At 37.6% G+C, this 12522-nt stretch overlaps 1 long non-coding RNA gene across 1 annotated transcript in view; it reads left to right on the top strand.

Annotated features, from left to right (window-relative positions):
* The first annotated feature begins 489 nt into the window (after positions 1-489).
* LOC309631132 overlaps positions 490-12522 on the top strand; it is a 372959-nt gene continuing 360926 nt past the window's right edge. The window contains exon 1 of the long non-coding RNA XR_014246083.1: positions 490-7293. This is a non-coding gene — a long non-coding RNA (uncharacterized lncRNA). The remainder of the gene's footprint in view (positions 7294-12522) is intronic.

Genomic DNA, 12522 nt, shown 5'->3' with positions numbered 1-12522 from the left:
GCGAATGCCTGTCATTCCGCCCTAACCTCAGGGGTTATCAGCACATTACTCTGGGCCTCTCCTTAATTCCAGGCACACTCTGCTCCATGCTATGTCCTCTCCAAACCCCAGTGGCACCATAAAGGAAGCAAGCCATCATAACAGTGAGTTTTAAGTCAGTTCTGTGAATAGGGACGGAAGTTTTTGTTGATTAGAAAGAGAGATTACTTTGTTGCTTTGTGTAAATAAATCAAAATAAATTCTTCTTAAAGTGGGTGCCCCTATGGGGAGAAGCTTGAATGGATAAGATTTACAGTTGGGATAATAATATTTCGTCAAGGATACAACTATGGCTTTCCATCCTCTAGGGCCCTAGAGACCTCTCACCTGAGAATTTCTCTCTAAACTCTTCATTAGGGATATTAATAGCTTTAATACATGGTACATATTCCTTGAGCACATCTGAGGCTAACCATTATGGTAGCTCCATGCTACTGGCCTTAGCTTACCCCTCTTACTGTTGCTGAGTTTCCCAGCATCCACCGTGCTCAAACTGGAGTTTCTGGGCAATCCTTTCCTCTAGTTAGACCACAGCTGTCTGCCGGAGCAAAAATAACACTAGCAAATAGTTTCTAACCACTTATTGTGTACCTAGTAATTGTATATGAAAAGTGAAATAGAAATATGTATCAGACGGGTGATACAAAGAAAAGGGCCATCAGTCTAGCTGGAGCAGAAAGTTGGAAAAGCAGCTCAGAGCCAGGCTATACGCAGTGTTTCTGGCTAGTCTGATGAATTCAGACCTTTTCCTGATGTAGGGAGCCCGTGAAAGTTTTTGAGCAGAGATGTAAAATGATGGAAGAGACTTACTAGAAAGCTTTACTTGGCAGGCATCTGTAAGGTGGTTCAGAGGAGGGAGAAACTAGAGGCTTGGCAATCAATGTTATTAGTAAATCCAAGCATTAAACCATCTAGAGACTTACAGTGACAAAGAGATACCTAGTTATAATGATAAATAGCCAACATTAACTGTGTGCTCTCATATGCCAACTACTGTTGTATGTGCTTTATGACCATTATTTAATTTAATATTTGCAACAGCATTCTTAAATATCACTCATTTTCAGAAAAGGAAACTGAGTCTCAGAGCAATAAAGACACTTTCTAAGCATTACCTGGCTAGGAAGTATCAGAGCTGGGAGACAAACCTAGGTGGTCTGGCTTCAGGGCCTTCACCTTCGACCATGCTTCCGCAACTTGGATCTGAGAGTCTCGGTCCCTGGCCTTCCCTTGCCACTGTGGTGAGGCTGGGACTCAGCTTAGGACCACTGTTATCACTCTACCTCATTGTCTATTATGTTTGTACACAAGCCTCTACCTTAGATGACATACTTGCCCAGGTGGTGATTTCAAGACACTCAAAACACTTGCTAATGCTTGCATCTAATTCAAAGGAGTCTTGTGAGCAAAGAAGGGGAAGACGAGGCACAAATACCATAAAAATATCACCCAGGACTGCCCATCACATTCTAGCAGAGGAAGGAAGAAAATTCAGGACTTTCTGCCCTGCTGCTTTCAATTAGATGTTAATGATGTTACTTGCCTGTCCTCGTTCGTCTTGGTTCAATGGATTTTGGATGCATTTACTTCCAAAATGGGCGATTCGGAACTTACCTGATAGTAAATTGTTTAGTGTTTTACTGGTTCCTTCAGTCACTATCAGCTGAGGAAAATTTACTGTGAACTTAAACTGACTACATGTTTTTCTCAAAGCTACTCTGCAAGATTCCCAAACATTTTGAGCCTGTAGACAATCTAGGCCAATACAGCCCTTTAAGAACAAAACCAAGAATAGATGTTTGCCGTTTAAATTTCTTTTAACACTATTCGTACAAATTTTAAGTCAGGTGCAGATTCAACCAGAAGGTGGCCTAATTAGATCATGTTTAAATTGATAATTCCATATAGGTTGCATAGAGCCATTTTTATTTTTTTCTCATTGCAAAACTTTCTTGTATAGAGACATCCAGGAACACAGAGAACATTAATTTTGGCTTGGGTTCTGGACTTATATATTTACTCTTTCTTTACACTATTTAATAACAAACATACTGTGTTAAAGGAATTCTATTGTAGAAAAATAGACAATACCTTAATTGCAGACCTAAACTTTTACAGGTTATTGTCATGGTATCATACAATGGAGGAAGTTAACACACAGGTATTTGATAAGACATCAGTTTCAGAGGACCTGCATATAACTTAATCCATGTGATGCAGTTTTATAGCTAGGTTGGATTCTCAATGCTGAATTGCATCATGAATAAGTTGTTTACTGTTTTAACAGGATGCCCTCTGGTCGGGTGTAGCTACACTCCACTGCATCAGCAGATCAGCCTATTGATTAACTGTTAAGTCGATTTTTAAGTTTAAACTTTGGCCAGGCAGTGATTGAAATGAATTTATTTTTGCAACCAAGCAGATTACAGGGGCAAGAAGGCTTGGAAGGACTACTGAGAAATCTTGAAACTATTTTCTTTAGGAAGTTAAACAAATGTCTTTATTCCATAAGATAAACATCTAAATCTGCACAGTAGAGGTTCTCTAATTGTTGGCATTTAAATAAGCATGAATAAACTTGTCAGTTTTCTATAAATATATGTTACTGAGATATATAAGGTTAAGGCTATTAGAAAACTCATGAAACTTGTTTGAAAAAGTTAAAGTAATTCTTATTTGATTTAGTATGGGTCCAGTTTTAGTCAGAATTGGTAATAAAAAGTAGGACTTTTTTTTTTAACAGTAGAGAAAGTTCATCAAATCCTTGAGGAAAAGTTTAACATTTGGGTCATTCTTCCTAATAATATTGGGTTTGTAGAACTGATATCGATCGAGAACTAAGAATTCTATTTCTGCTTAGGAGCTTTAAAAATTGATTTCAGAGAATCAATTTTTAAAAGCCAACCTTCCCCAAATCCAGATTTCTTATTAAATTTTACTTTACATTATTTTACTGTATTTTTAAAAAAATATTTTGCCCAGAGAACTGAGATTTTTTTTCTATTAAATAATAAAATTCCTTAAAATGGGTTTGGGGTAGATGACATGTTAAAAAATTTAAAAACCATGTAATAGGCAAACATCTTCTTGTAATAAAAGATTCGGGTGGTGTTGTTTGAAAGACTCCCCCCACCCTCCTCCTCAGATTATTTCCAGCTGTAGTTCTGTGCATGGTTTCTAGGTGTTTATATACACATACAACTATATTGGCACATATAGACTTCTGAGTTTTCCCCTCACATTTCTATCCCATTTTCACCAAATTCATTTTGTCAATAAAGCAGTACCAGACTTAAAAGGACAAATAATATTTATCTCCTCCAGTTAGTTAGTAGTAAATTAACAGTTCAAACAACCGATTAAACACATGCGTCTCATTAGGGAATCTTTTCTCTGACCCTATTACTCCAGTCTACATTTGGGTAATTCTTTGTTAGTGACCAAGGGAATGTAGGAAATGAGCTACACTCTGTCTGGACCTTTAAACAACTTGTTTCTATCCCATGTTATTACTTTTATGGTCAGAAAGAATGGGGCACCTGAAAACCTTACAGATTTTGATGCCCTTCTTGTCTTTTTCTCTCTTTTACTTTCCCCCTTTTTCCTTTTTCTGTCAGTCAGGCACCCATGATTTTTGTTGATTTTTGAGATAAACCATACATGTCTTTGACAAGTGGAGTCACACTCGCCTAGTGGGTTACACCCAAATGCCAGTGAGCACTGATTTCCTGGCATTGTGGCACAGAGAATTCTATAGTCAGAGAGACCCAGGTTTGAATCCGGCACTCACTTGCTCTGTGGCCATAGCAAATTACTTAATCTAGTTAACCTCAGGATCCTCTTTAATAAAATGAGGGTAATAAGATCTGCCTTATATATGGCCGTTGTGAGGAAATAATGAAATAATGTATGCAAAATTTCCCAGCACAATCTCTCAATAAGCGGTGGTTATTATCACAGTAGTGTCAGCACTTGCCTTGCGGATGATGGGGGAGATAGGGAAAAGCTCGTAAATCTTTTTTTTTTGTTGTTCCTGCAGAGTTTTTGCCCATACTGTTTCCTAAGCTCTAAACACTTCCTCTTTTCCTCATCTGACCTAGACCTTCAAGTCTAGGCTTCAAACTAACTCCATAGTGAGGCTTTCTCAGGCCAGCCTGTTTAAATTAGACTCCCCTCCCCATTTATTTATTTCTTTTTATGAATAGACTTTGATTTCTGAATAGTTTTAGATTTAAAGAAAAATTGAGCACGATGGTACAAAGAGTTCTTAGATAGCCCCTGCGCCATTTCCCCTAGTATTAACATCTTACATTAGGGAGGTACATTTGTTTCAATTAATGAACGAGTATTGATATATTGATATTAACTGAAGTCCGTATTTTATTCAGATTTCCTTAGTTTTTATCTCATGTCCTTTTTCTGTTCCAGGGTCCCATCTAACTCTCAGAAAATCTTGATCAATGACTCAGCTTCCGGGAAGGCACTTCCTGAATTTGCAAAATCTTTTTTGGAGAAGTGGAGAAAGGAGGGATCAAATGTAAAGTGAGCCAGACAATTCACTGGGCAAGATATTTTGAATTAGATAAAGCTCAAAGGGGTAAGTACCAGAAGTTCACAGGACAAAATCAAAACGCTGCCATGCAAGATGGGGAAAGGCGGACTTCAACTCAACATGGTGGCCCCAGTAGAAATAGTCGAATGAGCGCTGTTTATTTATAAAGCCAATAAGATAGTGGGATGCAGGAAAGGCAAAGGGCAGGAAGTGGCCTGTCAGCTTCTCCCAGCACTGGTCTGACCCCAACTGTGGCCACTTTGTGTCTCCCCTTTAAGGAGGATGTGGGGAACTGGCAGAACTCCAAAGAAGAGCAAAAATGTAATTAAGGCTTGGGAAATAAGGGCTGAGAGGAAAGGCCACAGAGCTGTGGGGTTATTTAGCTTAGAGAATAAAGGTCTAACAGATTTGAAGGGTCATTATATGAAAGACATCAGTTGTTTCCCATCTCCATAAATAACAGAACAAGAGGAAAGAAGCTTACGCTGCACTTTAGAAGGTTTTGGGCTGTTAGAATTTTACCGAGGAAGCTGTCAAAGCTCATGCTGGCATCGGAAAAGAAAAAGGATTTATGTACAACTATGGGGATACAACTCATTCACATTTACCTTCAAAGGAAGAAGAAAGGTGGCATTCAGATACTGGCTTTTGGATTATTTTGAAAACAAACCAGTTACCCTTGGCTTATATCATATAGTTGTTTACCATTTAAATTCAGTTATTAACAAAAAGTTACTTTGAAGTTATAGACGTAAATTAGATAGGTTCACAATTTCTTGAGACAAGGTCCTGCCCCGTTCGACTGGTTTTGGCTAACACCAACTAAAATGCTCGCAGGCTATATTATTTACCACGTCTTGGAAGAAACTATATTGGGTTGTGACTTTTAGGACCAGTCTGACAAACCCCAGTGCTGGTGTCCAAAATATTGCAGAGTAAGACTGCAATGAAGGGTTCTCTGCCTCTCATTTATGCCCTTTGGATGGCGATAGGGAAGTTGGGCCCTGCAAGTATTATGAGGAGTCTCAACTCAGGATGTGATGGGTCCAAGTTAGAGGGATAGGAGTACATTCAGTAAATACCTGGTCCGTGGATGCTGCTTGCTGTCTTCCAATGTGTTAATAGGTGGCCAGTGGCTGACTTCAGTTTGGTTGCTTCCTCAGCTGTTAAATGAAGCTACACTCAAAATAGCTTTACTCCTCGTATTACTTTTCTCTTTTCCTTTTTTACAAATTTATTTATTTATTTATTTATCTTTGGCTGCGTTGGGTCTCCATTGCTCTGCGCGGGCTTTCTCTAGTTGTGGCGAGCCGGGGCTACTCTTCATTGCGGTACGCGGGCTTCTCATTGTGGTGGCTTCTCTTGTTGCAAAGCATAGGCTCTAGGCATGTGGGATTCAGTAGTTGTGGCAGGTGGGCTCAGTAGCTGTGGCGCATGGGCTTAGTTGCTCCACGGCATGTGGGACCTTCCTGGACCAGGGCTCGAACCCATGTCCCCTGCATTGGCAGGCGGATTCTTAACCACTGCGCCACCAGGGAAGTCCCACTTTTCTCTTTTCCATCTACCATTCTTTCTATTATCACTTGTTATTAATTTTCAATTACACCAGTAATACAGACCAATATTTTTTGGGATTTTTCCATGTTAGTGTATATATGATCTGCTGCCTTTGTGTTAACTACTGCTTTTTTATTTCTTGGTATAGATGTATTGCCACTTTTTTGCTATTGTTTAAAAATATTTAAGATTAGGGATAATGGTGGAAGTCAGAATAATTGTTATCTCTGAAGGGGTAGTGGCTGGAGGTGGTATGTGAGAATGTTCTGGGGCCTGTAAATGTTTTATATCTGGCTGTGAGTGCTGATTACATTGGTGTATACATGTATAAAAATTGTCTGTGTACTTTTACATGCTTTATTGTGTGTAAATTATACCTCGATTTTAAAATGTTTAAAAAAGTGATTAAAGTCATTATACTTTAAATATATGATAAAATATTGCATTACATTTCTAAAGATATAGGACAGGGATATAGAAAAGGAGAGCTGGAAAGGAAGAGAGCTAACATTTATCAAGTACTTTTTTTCTTGTAAGCATATGATACAATTTCTCATTTAATTATCAACAACTCTACTAAGTGGGTAGTATTCTTATTCCATTTTTGTAGGTGAGGAAACAGACTCAAAATCAACTGCTCAAATTCACACATACTTGGTAAGTACCAGAGTTGGGATTTGAACTGAGATCATTAAGAACTCTAAAGGTCTGAATGTAATTCTGAAAAGAGAGGCTGTAAAGCTGAAAGTGAGCTCAGAGGCTGAGTGAATTGCCCAAGTCTTTGCCATGGGTCAGTGACACATCCATTTGTCTCCTAGCCCACTGCTCTTTAGTGCAACAAATGATTTCCTCTCTGTTTCATTTTCAGTGTTTAACAAAGTTATGGAAGAAAATACTTTAGGTGAGGATTTACTGATGGAGAAACTTCTAGAAATTTCCTACTGTCAAAGATGCAAATATTTAAAATTTATGAAAGAGTGAACCAAACTACTTGAGCATCTGAGAACTTTCTTTTCACTTTGGTCTGGGGAAGCTTGCAAATTATATGCCTTTGTAGAAAATGATTTGATTTATAACCTCAGAAATGTATATGAAAGTTAAGGATTTTCCTTGTTTTGGAACTGTGATACATCATTTATTTAAAGGTATTTATAGGTAGTAAGAATAGTTTAAATGACAAAGAAGAGAATCTGAGACAATTTAGAAAAATTTATATAAAAGTATAAATTGCATAAACCTCTATATCATTTTAGTTATAGAGACTGGCACTCCTTTTCTGGCTCTTTCCTCTCAATTTAATTCATTAGAAGTCTTTAAAGCTCCTTTTTCTATACTTTTCATTATTAAAAACATTTTTTTCCTTCATTCTTTTCCTCTTGATACTTTTTTTCCACTTCTTGTTACTGAGTTATGTTTCCATTACATCTCAGCACATGGCATGATGTTGTTTACATCAAATCCACCAAACTGTATTTTAGAGATTGTTAACTGTGCTTTATAGCAATGACAGGAATGTAGCAAGAACACTTACTCCTCATGTCATCAATTTACTCCCATAATTGGAATAAATTCTTTCTGATGTGTTATGTATTGAGAATCATACAACTTTTAAACCCTCAAGAGCACATTTGCTAGAGCCGTAAATAATACAATCTTAGAATAACCATGGAAGAGGACTAATTTTGCACAGGAGAAAACAAAAGCCCAAGTGCAAATTGGTTTCTCTCATCAGCCAGTAATCTGAGTCATATAACCTAAAGTAAATGATGTCCTTTCTTTATAGTACTGATTAAATGAATCTGTAATGCTTGCTCCCTTAGTTGATTTGGTTTTGGAGGTGTATATTATATTACATGCAAAGTTGGGAATGCTTTTGGACCCAAAAGCATTTATAAACATAGTTTATAAACATAGAATCACTGGTAAAGATAGAACAAGTAAGTGTACAGCATATTTCTTCTGGCTACTTGGGCTCTTCAGCATGAAGCCAGGTTATAAGTCAGCAGAATCACCTTAGAAAGGCCCTCAAAGTCAGTGATATTTTATTCCTTGTTGCCTCTAGAGTGGCCATAAATAAAAGGCATAGACCTACGTTTTCTCTGCTAGAATATACATTATATGCTAAATGAAATCTTTGGCTCTTTTTCACGGTCTCTCTGCATTAAAGAACAACAGAGCCAAGTCCAACTGCATGACCACTGTCTTTGACATGATTGTAGTTTTCTGATGATGCCAAATCCACAAAGCATGTTCAAGTCTATGATCTGAGAGAGAAAAGGTTTTTTTCAAGGTGAGTTATGATTACTTCAGTAGAAATATATTTTGAAATGTAATTTCTGGAATATGTTATTTTATGATATGTAAGTCTAGAAGGAGATATATTCCCCCTTCCCCCAATAAGGTCATTTTCTCATTTTTCTTTACTGATTGCAAAAATAATAGATTGATGGAGAAAATCTAAGCAATATGGAAAAGTATTAAAAAATAAAGTCATCCTAATACCCAAGAAATGTTAACAATTTGGTAAACATTCCCCCCGACATCTCTCTATGCATTTATTTTGTCCATCTACGTTTGTGTGTGTGTATTTATGTAAATGATATAATATTCTTTTGTACTTTGTTTTTTACTCAACAATCTGTCATGGAGATTCTCTTTCCTTTAATAAGTGTTAAATTCCTTTTAACATCTATGTAGCTGCCCCATGTATAGATATACCAGAATTTAACGAATCCCCAAGTGATGGATATTAGGTTGTTTCTAGTTATGATTATAATAAGCAAGGGCTGAGTTAACATTTTATACATGTATCTTTTTAAAACTTTTTATTGGCGTATAGTTGATTTACAGTGATGTGTTAGTTTCAGGTGTACAGCAAAGTGAATCAGTTATACACATACATATAACCAGTGTTGTTTAGATTCTTTTTCCATGTAGGCCATTACAGAGTATTGAGTAGAGTTCCCTGTGCTATACAGTAGGTCCTTATTAGTTATCTATTTTGTATATAGTAGTGCTTATACATGTAGAATTACCAGTAAAACAGATAAATTCCTATAAGTCTGATCCATGTCACTCACTTGCTGTCCAAAAACTTCTTTTTACATTTTACCGATTTTCACTGCTACCGACAACATTGGAGAATATGGTAGCAGATCCTTCAGTTCACTGACTTGCAAGTCTTCAAATATTCGATACTAATATACGTGAATTTTGGCAAACACGTGTCATTCTTACTGAGTAGATTAAAACAGATGTGACATTAAGGATTAGTAGGCAAAACGAGTCTTTCTGACTGTTTGCCAAGCTGTCAGAAAAAAGTTCTTCTTCCTCCACACTCTTACATACAAGACTTTGTATATACTTCTAATGCAACATATCTGATTTTCACTTATATTCTTAGGTGTCTTTCCATTTAAAATGTTAGCTCCCTGAGGGCAGGAACTGTACTGCAACCCTGCAAGGATCTTGTAAGCTGTGTCTGTCCCTCTGTAAACTTTGCAGATGGATAAATAAACACAAAACTTTCTGTTTGCTTCTCCCTCTTTTAGCAGCTTCCACCTCCTTCTTTTCCTTTGGCTTTTGAGATATGAGTAATATTTGCCCAGGGCAAACAGACTTGGAACTTGGGAGGCAGCATTGTGTAATGGATGATAAATAGGCCTAGTTTAACTTTTGGCTTTCTGATTTTGTTAGCTCTATAACCCTGGGCAAATTGTGTAACTCCTCTAAATCCTAATTTCCTTCTCTGTAAAATGAAGGTAATTGGTTTGACTTCAGAAAGTACAGATTAAAGGGATCATGTTTTAAAGCCTTTAGCATGGTGCCTAGTGTTAACACTTGATGAACAGTAGCTGTATTATTTTCTCAAAGGAACAGATATACTAAAAAACAAAACAAAACAAAACCTACCCTCCAAACAAAATACGATATCACTGGCTATTTCTGCCTTCTACTCTTGTGGACACATCAACTTCTGTATTGGATGCAACCAGAAGCTAAAATGTTAATAGAGATTAGGTCTGAGACTCTTAACAAAATCAATCTGAAACATGTCTGTAGATAAAAATTAAGTTTTTGGTTTTCAAAACTGATAGAGGTGCTCAGTTTATTGAAATAGGGGAAGAATAGGATTGGGCCAGATAGGAGTAACTGTATTTTATTAGGTTAAAAAATAACTTTAGGCAGTCTCTAGCCTAAAGCATTATACAATTCCAGAGAATAAAAAAAAAATGTGAACGTTGAACTATCATGATCTTTGTTCTTTCCTAACTAGCAACTGACCTTTCGTAATGACAAACTTCTTTAACCTTTTTCGCACTAGGACCATTATTGGTTTTCACCATGCTTGCCTTACTGTACTTGAGCATATGTACCTGAGCTTATTTTCCATGTAACAGTTGGGTCTTAAAAATGTGGGAACATCTTGTGGACCTGCTCTTTAAAGTGTCAACCAGATTTCTGCATTTGCTGCTAGAGACGGCTCAGAAAAATTCAGCGTCACCCGTGTGTCATATTTTCAATACTTTCTTCCCTCCACACAAATTTCTTGTATATTAAGCTGGTTATAAGCAGTGAGCGCTCTTCTAAAAATCTGTGGCACCAAATGTGGCAACATCTTCTGTACATAATAAGTGTTTGCAAAATTCGGTCAAAGATAGCTCTCTTTGAAAGGCAGAATTAAAAAGAAAAAAGATGAGCAAAATATATACTTCATGAGACCAGTTGAATATCCTCTTCTATGGAAGCAAAGACACACTTGTCCTTCCTCTAAGGAAGCCAGATCCTGATTCATTTTTTGTTTAAGACTCAGCAGAAACACAATGCTTCATTTTATAGAGGCTTATTACAACCCAATGACAGCACTATAATTTCCTTCAGGGTGAAGTGCTTCACTTGGCTTTAGGCCAGCTAAGCTCCATGTCATTTAGCACTTCTGTAACTTCTGACACAGGCAAATACCTTCACAGTAAGTGCATTCTGTATTCCTTTAGGAAGCATTTTTTTTTAAAACGTTGTTTTAACAGTAACTCATTTGAAGCAGCAGTCAGATTTTGCATGTGAACAGATTTCTTTTCCCTGATGCGGGCATTCAGATAGTCCATAAACCATTGCAAGTGACGGTAACACCCACTTCTTCTGAGGCCAAAGCAGTCATAAAGTCAGTTTGGCAGGCAGAGGGCCTTTTGGTTCTTTTGTCAAAGGAAACCTGTAATTGTAAAATTCCTCCTTGGTTTCATCGTTCACATAGACCTAAATAATGTTCCCTTGTCTTTTTCTGGTTATGTGCTATGTGGTCAGTCTTGATATTGTTTTGAAGAAGTTATAGACAGTTAAGTAAACGTCTTAGGGAAATAGTTAAGATCTAAAGCTAGGAACACTTCATATTTTCCTCTATAAAAAAGACACATAGTTTTTTTCAGAAGCCTCCTACCCCACCCCCCATGCCTGTCACTTGTTATCACTGTGGACTTTTGCCCCAGGAGACTGTGTCTCTACATAAAAGTTGTGTAATCCTTACTTCCTGAATGGGACCTACCTAAGTGCTTACACATAATACTCACCTCCCACATGGACAGGCACAGTGGCTGCTGGGTGACGGGAGGGGACATACCAGAGGGGTGAGGGGAGGAATCCTCAGAAGCAAGCACAGCTGTGGAGCAGATCTTTGATCCAACAGCAAAGCTGAGTCCAGCCAATTAGAGACATGGCATTCTGCTTTAGCAACCAACATGACATGACAAGCATGCTGCGACTACTTCCAAAGACTTCCCTCCTGTTGGCTTAGGCGGGGGGCGGGATGAGGATAGAAAATGGGAAGACTAAGGGGAAAAACAAAGTATGAGTTTCTTTCCCCATTTATTGACTATAAACACACACATTGACTAGGTGCTCTTTATGGGGCCAGGAACCGTGCTCAGTGTTTTCCATGCAATCTCTTTCTTAGTTCTCACAATACCGGCAAGCAGGTAAGTTTCAATCTTCATTTAGCAGTGAAGGAAACTGAGCCTTTGGAGAGGTTGAGAAAGTTGCCCAAGGTCACACAGTAAGAGGCAAAGCTGGGACAGTATCCTGCTATGAGGCCAAGACTATGCTCTTAACCAATGTGCTACACTGCCTCTCTGTGTTAGAACAACTTTCTTCTTCTCTCCCCAGCATAGTGGAAGCTACGTAGAAGATAAGAAACGTTCTAGATGGTAGATGTCTGGAGGGACTAGTTCTTTGTCATAATATTAATATTATATTGTTATAGTCAAGTATGTTAAATTGTTATGTTTATCTGAAACAACTAAGAGACTTAAATCGGCTTGAGCAAATGTAATTCAAGCTGTTTGATCTCTAAAATGGGGTTATAATGATCCCTGTCTGTTGGC

Source organism: Balaenoptera borealis, assembly GCF_965194805.1.
Source record: "Balaenoptera borealis genome assembly, chromosome: 6".
Taxonomy (NCBI): Eukaryota; Metazoa; Chordata; class Mammalia; order Artiodactyla; family Balaenopteridae; genus Balaenoptera; species Balaenoptera borealis.
Note: the sequence above shows the minus strand (reverse complement) of the source record. Positions and strands in the feature narration are given on the sequence as shown.